The 18,672-nt window shown below is 45.0% G+C and overlaps 1 protein-coding gene across 1 annotated transcript in view; it reads left to right on the top strand.

Moving 5' to 3' along the window:
- DGKH (diacylglycerol kinase eta) overlaps positions 1-18,672 on the top strand; it is a 138,332-nt gene that overhangs the window by 33,824 nt on the left and 85,836 nt on the right. The window contains exon 2 of the mRNA XM_054973702.1: positions 17,502-17,612. The gene's annotated coding sequence lies outside the window, so the exon portion shown is untranslated. The remainder of the gene's footprint in view (positions 1-17,501; positions 17,613-18,672) is intronic.

Raw genomic sequence — 18,672 nt, 5'->3', positions numbered from 1 at the left:
CCCCATCCCCCCACTTGTGATTCGTGCCCTACTCTGGATCCATTTTTTTACAGAAAACCGACATCACTACTTGTGAATTCTGACCCACTAGCTGAAGTCCAGTTATTCATGTATTAAATACTACAATACCAGGTTAATTAGTTATTGCATGGTTAGTTATTGCAGTGTTTGGTCTGATGTGAGATTTTTTCCAATGGGGACAAGTTAGGAGAGGGTGATAAAAAGTGAGTCCAGGGATGAAATGCCACAGTTCCAAGGAGGGAAAAGTTCAGTGATTTCAGCCAAAGAGTGGAAGGTCTAGGAACTGAACCAACCTTAATGTTGGGGAAGCAGGCTTGAAATCACCGAACCTCCCCGTCTGGAGCCTTGCATTTCATAGCTGGGTTTTGGGGGCAAGTTTGTGTGATTTCTGCATTGATGCTGCAGTTGCTGATACCGCACAGTGACAATAGGACTTCCACATGGCAGGTTCCCAGCTGGTATTTTGTCAGGGGGGTGGGATCTGATCTGGAATGCAAACTGAATGGCCTGTTCCCCCCCTCCTTCTCTCCATCCCCTGTGTATTATCGGCAGGGGAGGGTTGTAGGGTCACTTTCTGAGGGTGGTTTTTTATGGGAAATGCTATGATTTTACCGTAAATTACATGTTTTTATTGCTGTAACCCACCCTGAGCCTGCTTGCGGGGAGGGAGAGTACGGGATGGAAGCCTAGTCAGTCAGTCAGTTAGTCAGTCAGTCAAAATCCCTTGCATTTTCCCTGCCCCAGTCTCCATTGCCCCTACAGAGGCCTTTTCAGGTTTTTAAAAAAGAAAATGTGGAAATAGAATATTGTTATAATGTTATAATGATATGTGAATCAGGTTCACCACTTGTGAATTCCCAGCTTCCATTTAAAAAATTCTAGCTGCGGCAAAGTAAGGTAAAAGGTGTGCCTCCACAATGAAGAGCTATAGACTTTCTTTTTCTAAAAATGAAGCTGTGTTGAGAGAACCAGACATTGTAACATAATGATACTAGCAACAAAGCTTGTTGTGGGGGAAAAATACAATGGGCTCTAGAAAGGGGAGAACGGGCAGGCAGGCATTCACTCCTCCTCCAGCACTGATTCCAGCTGGTGAAGGAGGGGGGTGGGCATTGTCATCTGCTCCACGCCTGATCTGCCTGATCTCGGCTATGTGAGGGGTGGTGGGCTTTGCTACCTGCTCCTTGCCTGATACCTGCCAGATGGGGGGGGGGCATTACCTCCTGCTCTGTGCCTGACTATGGCTGGGTGAAGGGGGGCAGGTATTGATGCCGGCTCCGAGCTTGATCCCAGCTGGGTGAAGGTGGGGTGGTGGACATTGCCACTTGCTCCGCGCTGGGTGAAGGAAGGAACAGTCATTGCCCCCTGCTCTGTGCCTGATCCTGACAGGTGAAGGTGGGCGGCAGGCTTTACTACCTGCTCTGCTCTGCTCCTGATGCCAGCTGGGTGAAGGGGGTGCGGGCATTGTCACCTGCTCTGCTCCTGATTCTGGCGGGTTGAAGGGGGGCAGGCATTGCTGCATGCTTGGCTCCTGACTCCAGCAGGATGAAGACAAGGTGGGCCTTGCCGCCTACTCAATGGCTTAATCCAGTAGGTTGAAGAGGGCGGGCATTGCCACTTGCTCTGCTCCTTATCCCAGCTGGGTGAAGGGAAGAAAGGCATTACTTCCTGCTCTGTGCCTGATCCCAGCCAGGTGAAGGCGTGAGGTGGGCATTGCCACCGGCTCCACTCCTGATCCCAAATGGGTGATGGTGGGGGGTGGGCATTGCCACCTACTCCACTACTAATACCAGCTGGGTTAAGGCGGGGGAGCATTGTCACCTGCTCCAGTCCTGATCCCAGTTGGGTGAAGAAGGGCGAACATTGCCATCTGATCTGCTTCTAATTCCAGCTGGGTGAAGGGGGGTGGGTATTGTCACCTGTTCTGCTCCCGATCCCAGCTAGGTTAAGGTGTGGACTGGGCATTGCCACCTTCTCCGCTCCTAATACCTGCTGGGTTAAGGCAGTGGGTGGGCAAAGCCACCTGCTATGTTTCTGATCCCAGCTGGGTAAAGGGGAGTGGGCATTGCCAAGTGCTCCACTCCTAATACCAGCTAGGTTAAGGTCAGGGGTGGCATTGCCACCTGCTCTGCTCCTAATAACAGCTGGGTTAAGGTGGGGCAAGGTTATTGCCTCCTGCTCCACTCCTAATACTAGCTGGGTTAAGGTTAGGGCAGGCATTGCCACCTGCTCCACTTCTGATCCCAGCCGGTTGAAGGGGGTGGGCATTGCCATCTGATCTGTTCCTGATCCCAGCAGGGTTAAGGTGGAGGGTGGGCATTGCCACATGCTCCGCTCCTAATACCTGCCGTGTTAAGGCAGTGGGTGGGTAAAGCCACCTGCTCTGCTTCTGATCCCAGCTGGGTGAAAGGAGGGTGGGCATTGCCAAATGCTCCGATCCTAATACCAGCTGTTTTAAGGTCAGGGGTGGCATTCTCTCCTGCTCTGTTCCTAGTAACAGCTGTGTTATGGCGGGAGGGGAAATTCCATCTGCTCCACTCCTAATTTCAGCTGGATTAAGGTGGGCAGTGGGCATGGCCACCTGTTCTGCTCCTAATACCAGCTGTGTTAAGGCAGGGGGTGGGCATTGCCACCTGTTTTGCTCCTAATACCAGCTGGATTAAGGCAGGGGGAGGGCATTGCCCCCAACTCTGCTCCTAATACCAGCTGGGTTAAGGTGAGGGATGGGTATTGCCATTTGCTCTGCTCCTAATACCAGTTGGGTTAAGGCAGGGGGCAGGCATTGCCACCTGCTGCGCTCCTGATCCCAGCTGGCTGAAGAGAGGCAGGCATATCCACCTGCTTTGCTCCTAATACCAGCTGGGTTAAGGCAGGGGGTGGGAATTGCCACTGCTCCGCTCCTAATACCATCTGGCAGGGTTAAGGCGGGGGGTGGGCATTGCCACCGAATCTGCTCCTAATACCAGCTGTGTTAAAGTGGGTGTGGGCATTGCCACTTACTCCACTCCTAATACCAGCTGGGTGAAGGCAGGAGCGGGCATTGCCACCTGCTCCCATCCTGCTCCTGGCCTAGGCTTCCCACCATGGCACATTTTCTGGAGGGACATGGTGCCTTGCCTAGAGTTCCCTCCATGGTAGCACCCCCTGGTGGTGCACCAGGGTATAAAGTGAGTTGTCTGAAATACGCTCACTCAATTATATAGTAAGATTCAATTGCTGATTTTTAAAAAACAAAAATGCCCCTGCTCATCCAGGGGTGTACTTGTATGGCGGGGCTTGGAAAATCCAAACTCTCAGTCTACATGGCAGCCATCTAGGCTTTGCAGCGATCTTTCCCAAAACTTTTCAGGAAGTTGGTTTGGGAAAGACAGGCGAAAAGCCAGGAAAACTCCTGGAGGTGCATGAATGCCCCATGATGCTGGGAGAAGCAGGAAAAAACCATTACCCAACTCCATTGGACTGGGGCTCATAACCTGTGTAGAAGAGGGCTAAGTTTAGACTATAATGATAGTGAATTGTTACATTTCTTATACAGCAAATATGAATGTCACAATTTGGAAACCATTCATAATACAGTGTTTCAATACAAAATACGAAGTTTGATTCTGGCAGATGCTGGATGTCACTCATGGTTTTGGGGGAGCAATATGTCTTGGTCCAGGAAAACATTAGTGGATGGTGATCTCTGAGCATACTGCCAGCTTTTAGTGAACTTTCTAGTGGTTAAGCAGAAGGCTTGCTTTTACCTTGAGTGAAAGAGTTTTAAAAACACTACTTAAGAAATTTAGGATAAAGCTGGAACCTAGTTATTAGGTGTCTTGACGCATTTGTTTTTACTTAAATGCAGACACAGCCAGGAAGTAAACCCAGGCTATTCTATAATGCCGTTTATACAAAACTCAGTTCAATTCCTGTAGTGTAGGTTCCTTTATGTTCATTTGTAAACACTCCTTTTTCAGAAATGTGGAGTTATATAACTTTTTAGCTCTGCATCAGCATCCTCAAGCCAGAAAAGCTTTGGTGTTGTTGCCTGTATCTTTCTCTCTCCTGAAGATCAGACTGTAGGATGAGATGTTATAGAAGATGAGAGACGGCAGCTAAAGCCAGCAATCTTGGCCTCAAGTTCTCCTCCTCCTTCTCCTCTGTTATATATAGAAATGTGTAATGATATTGTGGATTTTACCCAACTATATTTCCAGCTCAAAAGAATCCCCCTTCCTCTTTCCAGAATAAACTAATAATTCTTGTTCTGTGTTTTATGCAGTATTTTATTTTCAGGAACATGTATCTGAAATTTGCAAAAATGGAAAAAAGGTTTTTCAGCTATTTAGCTGTCCCAAAGAACTTGATATTGTAATATCTGTTCTTTGAGCCCCCCTCCCCGCCCGAAAAGCCGATCAGGATTCTCACAATCCCCAAACCATACAGAATGGTGATGGTGTGTGTAAGAGGGAGAAGAGGTGATCACTTCATCCCATTTCTGCTTTTCCCTTAAGGGAAATCCTAACCAGAGTTAATCATAACATGCTAATTGATTGTGCTGAACCTAATCCTAACATCATCACATAGTTTTATTAATGCTGCAGCAAAAGTACTGTAGTATGTACATAAATACCAAGGTATCCCAATTGTCACTACCATGACCAAAAACTAACTTCTGACCCTAACCTTAACTTCTCCCCAATGTCTCCTAACTCAATTCCTATTTAAAAAAACCAACCTTCATTTATTTGAATATTGGAAAACAGCTGGTTATGAAAGGAATTAATTTGCTACTCTTGGATGGTATAAAATTAAATTTATATATAAAGAATAAGAAGTTCATGCATATTTTTGGTCTCATAAAACAAAACACACTGATATGAAATGATAAATAAGCTTTGGGTTTGATCCAGTCAGCTCTTCTGCTCAATCTCAACCAGTTCCCCTCTTTGTTTCATCTGTTTCACAAGGCAGGTCCCATGATCCTGAACATAGCTTTTTTTTTTGTGGCCAAAGAGGACCCCTTCTTCTATTACCAGTGGAAAAACTAGTTGGATCCAACCTTTTGTACTTCTACTGAGAATTTCTGAGAGAGAAAAAACATTGCTGAAAACACCACAATGAAATTTCTAGATGCCATGGCTACTTGGCACCTTGGATTTGTCAACTGCTGGACATTTTCTTGAATGATGTTATATAGGCTTTTTCTTGGTTTTGGTTTTGGATGGCCATATCAAGTTTGCAGTTTGTGTATAAGTTGCCTCAGTTGCCCTACAGTTACTACAAAAATTCATCAGGGTGCAATCTTTTAATGGCCTTCTAGTTGAGTCCACTGAACAAGCAACTGAGTCAAATGACTGCAGATAATGATGATACTACTTTAGTTCGATATCCAATGACTGTATTTGGAATTTGTGAGCCATATTTGGGTTATTCAGTCTTGAAAATCAAAAATACTCTCAAGCAAATTTGCAAATGTATTTGTTTATCTGCTGATCTGTTTACTTTGACTTCCTCTTCCAGATGCCATCTCCTCCCCCCATACCCCAGCTCCACAATACTGCTACACTCCATTTTTGAATTATAATGATTGCCATCTTCTCCTGCCCCTTCCTTCTGGTCGCAGTGCCAGTGATCAAAGAAAGAGAATGTGAGTAGGAGAAGAGTAGCCCCAGGGTGGCGGTCTTTGTATCCTCACTCATAGAAACCCATGGTTGTGCTGTGTCCGTTCCTACCACTGCCCCCAACCCTAGCAGGTTCTCTGGGAAAGGAAAAACAAGATTGGTAGCTGTTACCATGACTCAATGCTAGTCCCTTTGGTGCTATAATCATACTAATAAGAGCTGTGTCATCGTAGAATGCATTCGGAAATGTTTCTGTCTTTTAAGAACAAACATGATCAAAGGCTTAGCATTAACAGGCACTTATGTCTAAAAAGTTTATTTTAGAGATAATGTTCCCAAAATTATCTTGATGTTTTGTTATGCTGTGATAAACTAGAAATACAAAGCTGTACACATCATTAAAGAGTGAAACAGTTATTTGTTGCCGTAGAACTATTTCTCTGATATTAATGTTGAGTGAGAGTTGATTCTCTGGTGACCCCGAGTCCAGTGTGGTATTTTGTGGCTGGTGGTTCCTAAGTAGTTTCTGAGAAATTTCTTCTACTCTTTCACTTACGAGACTGGGAAGTCTCATAAGTAATTTGTATAAGATAATTTTACTTAGCACCATGAACCCCTCCTCACCGGTATAATAACATGAATGGGAAAATGTAGGAAGAGTTCCAGGGAATTTGGCACCAGCATTCAGAGGGATGCTTTTATTTAATCAAATTTCTAATGTGATCGATGCACAAGAGAAGAAACAAGGGAGAAAGTATCTCTCTTTTGCTTTGGTCTCTAAAAATGGCTATAATGAGCCAACATAGGAAGTATATTAAGCCTATACATACAAGATGAACCCGATATGTTCCTTTTTCTTCTCATGTCCTACCGCCAATTCCACTGGAGTGGAAGCACCTCCAAATAAAGAGGAGCAAAACCCCCATTCTTCCCCTGCGGACAACGACGGCAGGAAGCACAACGTTATGGGCCTTCTGTTCTGTTCCCCTGCAGGCCTCTCTTTGGATTGAAAACCGCCCTCTCCTGCATGGCCTGTGAGCCGTATTTTGGGGGAAGGAAGTAGCTCTCTCACTGAAAAAGCTGGCTTTATTTTTTTTTCCAAAGTAAGGCACTGCATCTCACCTCAAAGACAAATGGCAAGCTGTGCCTTGTAAACTGTGGCAAGTTCTGTTGCCCTGAAGAGAGATGGCTGGCTTCATTCAGCCGCTCTGACCTCCTCGGCCAGGTCAGAGGCTCTTTAGCAGTAAAACTGGTGATGCTCTTGGGATGTGTCCAGAAGCTGAGATCCGCAACCAGTTAGTTTCTTGGTGTTCTGGATCCCCAGGCCCCTCAAGGCAGAATCTTTCTCCCCGGCTTTGCTTATTCCCCACCCTTGTCTGTTTTGATAGGGGACTGCAGCACCCAAGGTTAAGGTAACTGCCTTTCAGGCGTTCCACGTTCAGATTCGGCTATGGAGGGGAGGGTCACACACAGCCTGGATTGTGCACTCCTCCTCTTTTGTGACTTTTGCAACTGATTTGCATCTACTCCCCCCTCCCCTCCCCACCTATATATGTCTGGCCAGTTTCTTCATACCCTCCATGCATCTGATGATTCTCGAAAGTTTATGCTACAGTAAAGTTGGTTAGTCTTAAAGGTGCTACTGGACTCTTTACTACTGTACAATGTTATGGTGTAATTATATTCCATCGCTGATAAGGCATGCTATAGAGTTTGTTTTGTTTTGCCCTTCTGGGACCTTCAGATGCACTCACACAAATGGCCCTATTAGAGATTGTGTCTCTTCCACAAAGAGCTGCAGTAGAAGTTATCCTACCTAGCAGTGCTGCTGAGCAAGTCCAGGAAGTGAGCATGCCTGAGTTCCTTGAGAATGGAGCTTTACAGACTTTGGGGTTCTGACTGGGCTCTTTTTCCTAATGAAGGCTGGCATGGGGGCAACAAGGGGTTGAATTCATACCCAGGATGCCACTGGCAGGGATGAACACCTCGGATACCTGCAAGGCTCTCCCCACACAGGGACCCTCATAGTTTTTAACCCCTGAAGTTCCTCTGACTAGGCTGCCAGAGGCCTGGACAAAATATCCAGCTTTATATTAAATTGAGGACCCCTGAAGTTGGCAAGAATTCCCCAGGACATCCTAGAAAGGGAGCAGCCCACCTGGTGGAATGCTGTACATTGCTAAAAGGCCTTTTGCCTCATGCCTCAAACTCCCTTAGCCTCTGGCTATGACCAATTGACTCAAGCGCGTTTGGGGGGGGGGGTGGTAACTGAGGTTCCTGGCTCTCCCTCAGTCTCTCTGCTCTCCAGCTTGATGGACTCAGGCGGCAGGGTAGAATTTCCAGCCCTGCCCCAGCCATGGTTGGCCTGGGTACATCCCACGGACACCCCTGCTTCTTTGGATGACTTGGTCCCTAGGCTCCTCTCCTGGGAGAACTTCAACTGTTGTAGATTTCAGTAGATTTCAGCCCTAAGTCCTATCTTGTCCCAGCCAAGCCTCTGCTGCCTGTCAGTATAATTCAGGGTGCTTAAAAATCCCACTTCAGATCGCATATGTTTGTGGTTGGTTTTCTAGATCCTAGCCTGCTTCCCCAACCTCATGGTTGGTGTACTCTTGTTGAAATCACTGAACCTCCCTGTCTGGAGCCTTGCACTTCATAGCTGGCTTTTGGATTCAAGTCTGCTTCCCCAACATTAAGGTTGGTTCAGTTCCTAGACCTTCCAGTCTTTGGCTGAAATCATGGAACTTTTCCCTCCGCGGAACTGTGGCATTTCATCCCTGGACCCACTTTTCATCACCCTCTCCTAGATGGGACTCTCAGTCATCTTGTTCTCTTTAGTATCAGGCTTTTATGCTTCCTTTCTCCTCTTTATTCCCCCAAAGCACCCCCCCCCTCCAGCTTGTGTTACTGCTGGCTGGTCCCCCTTTCCTTCAGATTTTTCCACAGTAGGCAATAGCTCATAGGCAGGCAGGTTTATGCAAAGGTTTTCTATTTGCTATTGTGTGCAACTGTTTTACTGTCTCTTCTTGCTATTTCATTTTCCATTCTGAATCTTGTTAGGGGAATAAAGATTTTTCTTATTTAAGAGCTGTTTTCTCCCTCATTCTTTTGGAGTGTGGCCCCCATTGGGACCCTGGTGTATACACAAGCATAAGACCCCCAAATTAATTGCCCAGGTGATGCATGATTGATCTTATGCATGTAAAGGGCTCTTTGCACATGACCTATTTGGGTGATATCTCAGAGAGAGAATCTCCTTTGAGCACATGGCCTCCGGCTAGCTGTCAAAACAGCCAAGAGCCTGTCCTGGGTGCTTAAGAAGGCTGTTTCACGAAGGGAAGGACTGTAGGGGGCTATGCAAGTCAGCAAAGCAAAGCAACACTCATGATGAATCGGTGGTGTCTGTGCTCACAATTCATTACACCAAAAGAAGCACAGAGTGGTTGGAGTCAGGCTGATCCAACAGGTACTGCTCCGTCAAGGGAAGGGTTTCAAGGCAAGCAGGCTTACCTTCATCGTTGTGTCTTCTGTGCAGTCCCACATGGGAACTGTTCTCATGTGTGCCTGCACAGAAGAACACTAGAGCAACAGTTACAGGTGGGTGCAACCCTGTTTTTCCTTTTGTTAATAAGCTCTTTTGAACAGAGGTCCAAGCATAAAAAATCAATAGAATAAAATAGAATAAAATACATAACAGAATAAAATATTTAAATATTCATATACAGTTTCCACAAGGGTGTGCACAATGGGAAAAACAAGCCAAAAATACATCCAGAAATCGCTGTTTTGTTTTGTTAAAGCAGCTTCTGGAGCACTGAACCAAGTCCAAGAAACTAAGTTGTATGAGTCCCTTCCACCAAAAAGTTTGTGTTCCTCGTTTCATATTGTACCTTACAGCAGAAGGCAGGCAGGCACTGGGCTCGCCTCGCAGGGCAGCAACTTGTTTTCCTGAACAGAATCCACCAATTGGATCCCAAGTGGAGAGAGAGACCTTACGTTATTGATTAAATGTTGGCAGGAAGAGGGAATGAGACTAATGCCCATGAGCGCCTCTCCCCACCTCCACCCCGTAGCTATCTGGGAAACGGCATCGCCTCCCTGCAGTCAGGTCCTCATGAGAGGAGACCCCCCCTCCCCTCCCTGCCTATCAGCTTTGAAAACTTGGAAGGGAGATTTCAATCATAGGCTGCAATTCAAAAGACACTTCCCTGGGAGTAAGCACTATTGAATAACATGAGACTTGCATTTGAGTAGACCTGCTGGGGATGCATCTTGGTTTTTTTGCAGCGCTACCCAGGCTCTGGTCTTCCCCCACCCCTGCCCCATCAAGGCATTTGGAATCCCTGTGAGGAAAAGGGCCGGTGGGTGGGAGGTGGTCTCTTCAACTAGTCAGACTTGATAAGAGCCCTGGGAGACTTCATTAGAGGCTGCAGTTCTAAAGATACTTCCTTGGAAGTAAGCACAAGCAAATGTGGCACCGAAGGCAATAATTTATTGGCAGTATAGAAAAAGAAAAAAGTGGACAGCAAACAAGATTGTTTTAATCCCCCCCACCCTGCTTTCCTGTAGCCATCCAGTTCTTCACCATGTGCACTTGCCAGCACCCACCTTCTTCAGGGACTGTTGTTTTGTGTGTGTGTGCGCGTGTGTGTGTGTGTGTAGTGTAACTGAGGGAAAACTCGGCATGTTGATGGTTTAGAGGGAAGACTGTTCTGTGTGATTTTGTTGCCATTCAGTGCAAAAACATCTACCCCAGAGAGCCTGGAAGCCCACATTGCAAAGAACGGGGCTGAAACTCACAGTAACAAAAAAACCCCAAACTGATTAAATCTGAGCCAGGAATTCCCCAGCAGTGAAAAACAAATACAAACTCTAACGGTGCATAGTTGGTGCGGAACCTACAGATTGAAAAATGAAATTCCTGATATTGATCAGGTTAAGCATGATCTGAAGATCTCTTTAAGTATTAGCCCATTGATCGCAAAACAGGGCAAGCATTTGTTAATTTATATGGGGAACATATTGGCCAATTTCTGGAGGGTTTGTAGGGGGAGGACAAAGTCGTGATCTCTCTGTAGGGAGATAGTGCAGACCCTCAACTGTATTGTCCCTGTTGCACGGTTGATCGAATGTCCCTGCTGTTGATCATAGTGACTGAGCTTTGAGTCTCAGTGAGAAAGGCAGACTATAAATAAAGTAAATAAATAAACTGGGCAGAACAGCACTTTTAGTCCGTGAGGGCAGATCATATGACAGGAAGTGGGAGCGTGGTTGTGTACGGCCCCTGCTGAACCTTGGCACACCAAGCGTGGTGGAGGCTTCACCCCGAGTTCTTCAATTAGATCTAAACCCAGCTCAGACAACCCATAGCAGATTGGTTCACCACTCTGCAAAACTGACGGGTTTCAAGATCCTTTCCATGTGTCCAGCATCTGCTGGCATGGAGGCTCTGGAGAGCAAGTTGTTGCAAGGCCCGATTTCCACCCATCAGGCTGTGATGCCAGGGCGCTGGAATTCAAGGCAGGGCTTAGTCTAGTGCCTTGTCATTTGGGGAGGGGGGCTTCCCCAAATTCCCCAGTTTTTCCATTTGAAAAATGAAAGGAGGCTTCAGAAAAAATGGACACCCTGAATTTTCTGTCTCCACCCCCCACCCCCCCAGGCCTTCAGATCTTCACTCTGCTGCAGGGACTGTTCAGCATGCAGAGAACTTGTTTGTAGGATTCCAGCCATTTTCCTCTCTTCTGCTTTCCTGTTAAGGCAAGATTTTTTAAGGTTACTATTTCCGCCAACCTGACTTTGATGCAGTCAGATGTCAGTTTAGCATTAGGTATGACAAGCTGGGAGACATGAGGAATTCTGGGAGGGGGGAACACTTTGGCAATCCCCCCATTGGCTTCAGGATTCTTTAGTTTCATGGGACTGAGGAGGCTGATTTCGCTCTACTTCTCCTTTTCCTTGAGTTTCTTTTGACAGTCCATCCAGTATGAAACATTTTCTGACTCTACTTCATTCCAGTTTTTATCTTTTGGTTAATTAAAAAAAATATTTCCCCTGTATTCCTGGAGAGTTTCCCAAGTAAGATTCCTGCCTTGCATATGATAGTAGCTCAGCCAGTTTCCTCTTAGGTATATAATAAATGTACGTTCCTGTATTTTTGTTAGTTTGGGGAGGGGGGAGTAGAAGAAAGAAGTTTGTGTGACTTATATTCATCATTCTGTTACTTAAATTGGTTAGCAAACTCTCTTTTTTAATTGCTTGAACTCCATATAAATTGTTGATTTAGAAAAAATGCTGGAAAGAAGTTACTCTGTAAGGTTGCTGAAATCAAGGATAGACTGACACATTTATGCCCCTGCCAAATAATATAATAAATTTTCAGCCATATTTGGACAATATTTGGCATTTCAGTTCTTTAAAATAGGTGAAAGTGAGGTCCAATTGCAGCCAAGTTTGAATCTCATGCTATTTGAACATGTGCTGGGATTGAGAAAAAGAATTCCATTTTGTTTTTATGAATAGTAAAACTCTTGCTACCTATGAAAACAATGCTACTGTTCTTTGTCATCTTCATGATCTATAATTTGTACGTAGTTTTAATATGTACGAGATGCTCTTGAAGACAGACTTCTATAAGTCCCCCCCCCCCCATGGGACCTAATTTTAGAAGCATTCTACAGCAATTTAATGAGTTTTAGGAATAGAAGTTGTGGTTATGTGCAGTGGCGATAGCCCGTAGCAAAAAATAAGATGGTAGTTCTTGTTAACAGTATAAAATAACCTGTACACAATGATCCATGTAGGATCCAATTAGACACTTGTCATTAATATAGCAGCACTACCACCTTGTGGTAATTGGCTATAACTCCTTTTTTTTCTTCAAAGCACACAGCTAAGCATGGTTTGTACATTATTGTTCAAAAGCCATTGTTTTGACAAAGGAATGAATCAATTTTCACATAAACCATTGATGTTTTGGAGTCTTTGTGGCTTTCGATTTTGCTGTACCTAGTGCTACGCATAGATCCAGAGGAGTTAGCCGTGTTAGTGTAATCGCAAAACAGTAAAGAGTCCAGTAGCACCTTTAAGACTAACCAACTTTATTGTAGCATAAGCTTTCGAGAGCCACAGTTCTCTTCTTCATGCATCTGACGAAGAGAGCTGTGGTTCTCAAAAGCTTCTGCTACAATAAAGTTGGTTAGTCTTAGAGGTGCTACTGGACTCTTTACTAGTGTTATGCAGAATTGCTAGAAACACGGTGGGTAAGTGCTTGATTAGTGTTTGAAACTGAGGTGAATGAAATTGTTGGTGACATGAAATTATCCGAACAATTCAGTGAAGTCCCCAGTATCCCTCAGCTGGATAGACAGAGATGGGCTGGGCCCAATTCAAGGGTACTGTTTGTCACCTACAAGGCCCTTCGTGGCCTAGGACCCACATACCTGTCGGACTACCTCCCCTGCTCTCCGCTCTCACAGCAACTTCAGATATTTGAACAGAGGAACCATGCAAATTGGAATGATTGGCAGCCGTCGTCTTTCTCTATACTGATCCCCCCCTTGTGGAATGGCCTGTCTGAGGAGGTCAGGAAGGCTTCCACAGTACTATCCTTCCGCAAAATGGGACATCTTCATGTGGGGGAGAGGGGGAGGGATTTGCCTTGTACCTTAGTAATCGCACATTTTGCATTGCTCACAGTAGCTGGCTATTGACATTGTCATTTAATTTTGTATTCCTAGTCCTATTGCATTGTTCATTTGCATTATTCATTGTGTTTCTTATACTGGGTGATTAATTTTTGCTTGCATTGTCATTCGGTTTTGTACTCCTAGTCCTATTTTTTCAAACTCAAAAATAACTAAGGAGTTACTGAGGTAACATTCAGAATTACTGAGGTAATATTCAGAACATGCAGAGACTTCACTTTATAGACGCCTCACTGCTGGCTGAGGCTTCTGTTTTTAGCCTTTGTTCCCTTGTCCCCCCCCCCTGCCCCAAGCACTTGAGTATACTTTCTTTTTTAGCATTCCCCTTCACTTTCAGGGTTAGGAAAGCTGGCGCCCTCTGTTTAGCGCCTTTTTAGCCCCCTCTCTGCACACGCCAGCGCTTTCCTTCAGTCCTCGACTGAATCCGGACGTCTCCTTGGTAGTTTCCAACCACACCTGACCAGGGATTTCTCTTTTTTTCCAAATTCTGTTTATTGTTGTCAAAATCACCAACAATACAAATAACTTTTACAAGAATAGGTATCTATAAATAATTATTACATTGTTTTCTAAATTATTATACTTTCATACAATCATAAATAACATATTTACAATTCATATACAATCACTTAGTAATTATTATATCTTACTCTATTGAATAGCCACCCTGTTATGTGCTATTGTATCTGAGCATGTGGGAGTGGATGGGTGTAACGAGTAGTGGAGATATGGTGTGTTATGTGCCCTCAAGTCGCCTCCGACCTACGGCGACCCTATGAAGGAAAGACCTCCAAAACAATCTCTCTCTCTAACAGACCTGCTCAGATCCTGCAAACTGGAGGAGGTGGCTTCTTTTATTGAGTCCAGCCACCTCGTTTTAGGTCTTCCTCTTTTCCTGCTGCCTTCCACTTTTCCTAGCATTATTGACTTTTCCAGAGAGTCTTCTCATGATGTAATCAAAGTACAATAGCTTTAGTCTTGTCATTTTTGATATTAACAACTCATGATCTGTATTGCAATCAGCTCCTGGTCTTGTTTTAGCTGAGAGAATAGAGCTTCTCCATGTACTGCTTCCAATTATGTAATCTGTTTGGTTCCTGTATTGGTCACCTGGTGATTTCCACGTATACAATCGTCTTTTTGGACTGTCTCGTCATAGGGTTTTCAAGGTAAGAGATTAGCAGAAGTGGTTTACCATTGCCTTCTTCCGCTTTGCAGTACTAACCAGGGTTAGTTGAAGTGACACTGCCGTTGTCTGTGAGAGATCCTTTGCCCGTGTCACCTTCCACTACGGCTGCTGCCCAGTTGCTGACCTTCAAGGATTCTTCCACTCCCATCACTATTGGAACATTCAGTTCTCTTCTACTGATGTGACGTTGAATCTTGAAGGGGGGGGGGTGGATACATCTTAGTCTGGTATCTCAGCTGTGACCGTTCCGCCTTGAGTGACTCTTCCAGGAGTTTAGACTCTTGACCAGGCCTGTGCTCCTGGCGGTGTTGCTCTCAGCTTCACTGACACACTCAAACCCCCTCACTGCGTTAAGGTGTGTATCCAAGAAGGGGGAGTGGAGATATAGAGGAATTATATCTGACCAGGGATTTCTCCTCTCTCTAGAGCTGTCTCCCTATTTAACCAGGAAGGGACAATCTCCTCTCCTTTAGAAGATCCTAGTTCATTGTCCCACCTTGGAGACAGTTCACCAGCCTTATTGTCTCACCCTGGAGACAGTTTCCCAGTCCTTTGTCCTACCCTGGGAAGAACCATTAAGGCATTGTTTTAGGGCAGAGACTCTGAGCCCTGCCTCAGGGTATGTTACACAGTATATATGATTCTCCTGCCATGTGCTCAGTGTGCGCGCGCTCTGGACCTTCTACATGCCCTCAGATGGCATGTCTGAGCCCTTCTCCCTCTTCTTGCCATGATGTACTGGTCACTGAAGCTGCTCTCCCTCGGACACGCCCAGTCTTCTGGACCTAGCAACTATAAAACGAACTCTGCAACTCTCTTCAACGTTCCTCCCTTTTTTCTAGTTAGCACTAGTTTCTAGTGTGTGCTGTGTGTTTTGTGTGCAATTGATCTGTAGTATTTTAAATAAAAACCCCTTTTTGATTGAACATCTGTCTGCTTATTGAAAGGGTTCGCTAGAGGAAGGGATCCTCGTATACATTGGTGCAAAAGATCCCAGTTACCCCCTCTTGCAAGCTTCTCCTTGTTGCTAATTCCCCTCCCTACACACAAGGAGACCTGCTCTTTGGGTAACAGATTAATTATATTTTTTGGCCCGTTTGGGAGTCTGCACTTACTACCCAAACCTCCTGCCAACTTTCCCAGTTCTCCTGCGGGTGCTGAAAACTGCTTTCCCTGCAGATTCCGACTCTCCCCTCCTTCACACACTCCTCTCTGTCTCTGTCTCTCTGTCTCTGTCTCTGTCTCTGTCTCTGTCTCTGTGCCAGGTTACCCAGTTAGATGCCTTGGAGTCTCCTGTCCCTCAGAGGGATTAAGTCTTAACAGTCCAGCAAATGTGTGTCTAACCGGCCCTTCCAGGCTTCTTTAAAACATGCAGTCCGTCACACATGCGTGGCTGTTTAGTGTACATATTCCACGCAAATTTAGAGCGTGTGGTTTAGTGGGTAGGTTGTCAAACCAGGACCAGGAAGATCTGGGTTCAAATGGCTGCTTGGTCATGAAGCTGGCTTGGGTGATCCTGGGGCAGTCGTTCTCATTGCCAGGTGCTTCCTCCCTATGGTTAATACCACCACGGGCCATTTAATTGAGCATCCTGCTCTCGGTTCCTCTTTGCAATGCCAGGCTCTTAAAAAATAATTGGGGCAGGGGCTGCATTGCAAGACATCTTTTAAATGGCAAGACAACCATGAGTATTATAAAGTTACATTACCAGTCCAAACACTCTTTCTGCCAAATCCATCTTTGCCAGTCTAACATTATACTGGATTGTGCTGCAGATCCATTCAAAACCACAAATCTGGTGTGAACAAAGACAGGAAGACAACAATTTGACAGGGGCATTGTCTGGCTTCTCCCTAGTAACTGCTGGCTGAGTCTAATGGAGACCAGAATGAGGGCACTTTCAAAATCAGCTGTTGCTGGTGACAATAGTTGGTGGGAAGGTCTATATTGAGAGTGAGGGTCCTAGGTAGTGGACCCTCAGCAGATCAAATCCAGCGTGTGGCCCACTTGATGTGTGAGTTTAGGAGCCCTCCTTCCTACATAACATGCTAATCCCGGCTGGGCATGAGCCAGAATGTCAGGTGTTGGCAGTCATTCACCTTGGTTGTTCTCAGGCTGTTCTCTGTCCTAAGTGGCAGGTGCCACACTAGAGAACAATACTCTGAAGAACCACAGGCGGCTTGGTTGGTTCCCAAGCCACTGAGTGAGTATCACTGCATTAAACTGTTCGGTTAATTCTCTTTTGGAATACTTCCTTCTTCACTCTTACAGACTAGATGCCTGAACCCTTAGAAAACAACTCACAGCCCTGTTGGCATGATGCCTTCCTTTGGATATTTGTTCTCTTTTTGCCCAGTTGTTGATGAACTAATTCCTTAAAGGTTTCATTGGTTCTATTCCTGTGACACTTTGTAAAAAGCAGCAGCCTGGATTGGAGAGTCGGATCAGGTCAACCTTGAGCGGTCAGTGCCATCACCTGACCTCACATATTCCTACCTCCTGGTGGATCAGTGTGCTGATTTCCCCGCTTTGCCATGCCTATACAGAGATTGCGCAGAAGGGAAAACCGGTTGCTTCCCTGTAACCGATCTTCCTGAGTAGACCACCCTCTTTCTGTGTGCATATGTTGAGCCTGCTGAGTGGATCAGGGAAAGAACTGAGCAGTGAAGTGCAGCCCAGCCTCTCAAGGTGTGTGCTGCATCCTTGTTCTCCACAAGGCAGGCAGAGTGGGTACCAAAAGAGTTAGTTTAGCTCTAGAAGGTGACAAATGATGGTGTGTGGCGGTGCAGAACTCACAGGTTTAACTGTACAGATGACTACTCAAGAGGACACCTGTTCCAGGTAGACAGCCTGTCTTCCTGAGGTTGCCAATGACCCTCAGAAGAAATTGCACTAACTCCTAGTTTCCTATAAAGAATAACGTACAATGTTGGTACATTACATATGTATTTACATTTTAATATTGTCTTCTCTTTTTTCCAGACCAGTATAAAGGAAGGATTACTTTTGAAGCAAACCAGTTCTTTTCAGAGGTGGAAGAAACGTTACTTTAAACTTCGGGGCCGTACTCTTTATTATGCCAAGGATTCAAAGGTGAGCCTGTGTTTCTTTTAGCAATTAACACTCTTCCTCTCTAATTGGCTTTTATGATTATTTTTAGGTGATTATGAAAACAGTTTTAAAATAGCTGTAAAATTATTGGTTTCATAAGTAGTTTTTTCCCACTTTGTAAAAATTAGTTGTGGTGCTTTGTGCCATTGTCTTTGGTTTCTAAGATACTTCGGGAATGAGGGAAGTTAAATGTCTGGTTCAGCTTCTCAGTATGAGAAGGAAATATCGGGTCCCTTATGAAAAGAGACTGTTTGGAGCTAGGCAGTTAAACTGTTAATCCCCAAATTGACCTTGATCAAGACTCCCTAAGCTGCAGTATTCTAAAAACAGCCATTGCCCAAAGATACACTTAAAAGATGGAGTGATAGTCAAAGGGGGCGAGTTGAATTATGAGGACAGTTTGTAGCTGATTCAACAGAGAGAATGCCGCTCAGCCTCCCTTTTGGCGTTTAGCTGTTCTGATTTGCCCTCTTGGTAGGATAACAATTTCTTAGTTTTTCAAAGGCCAGGGTTATCTGTATAGTTGCTCTCAAGACATTCTTGAATAATAGTAAAATGTACTTATTAGGAAAAAGGGGATATGCATATAATGGAAAAAAATTACTTAGTGCCCCTCAGGTTACCCAGTGTTTTGTGCTGTGGCCTTCAAAAAGCTCTGCTCTGGTGGCTGCTTTATGCACTTGTAAAGACAGCAGGGTTGGATGGGATAAATCAGCTTGTGGATAATTCAGCCCTGTGATAACAACAGCTTTTGAATAAGCCATGGAAATAAAAGGGATATACTGGAATGAAAGAGCCACATTTATTTATTTATTTAGAACCTTTATTATCTGCCCTTCCACGAAGGTGCTCAGAGACAGCTGATAGTGTATTGTGTATTAGGCTTAATGATAATATAGACCACACACACCTGTCTTTAATTTTTTTTGGCACTGGTTTTCTATTCAGCAGGACTGTTTTGGCTAAAATCAGTCTGTAAATGTAGAAAATAAAAAGAACGTTTTAGGAACTTGCAGTTAACATGCTTCTGAGTTCTCAGAAG

Source organism: Eublepharis macularius, chromosome 3 (genome assembly GCF_028583425.1).
Source record: "Eublepharis macularius isolate TG4126 chromosome 3, MPM_Emac_v1.0, whole genome shotgun sequence".
NCBI lineage: Eukaryota > Metazoa > Chordata > Lepidosauria > Squamata > Eublepharidae > Eublepharis > Eublepharis macularius.
Note: the sequence above shows the minus strand (reverse complement) of the source record. Positions and strands in the feature narration are given on the sequence as shown.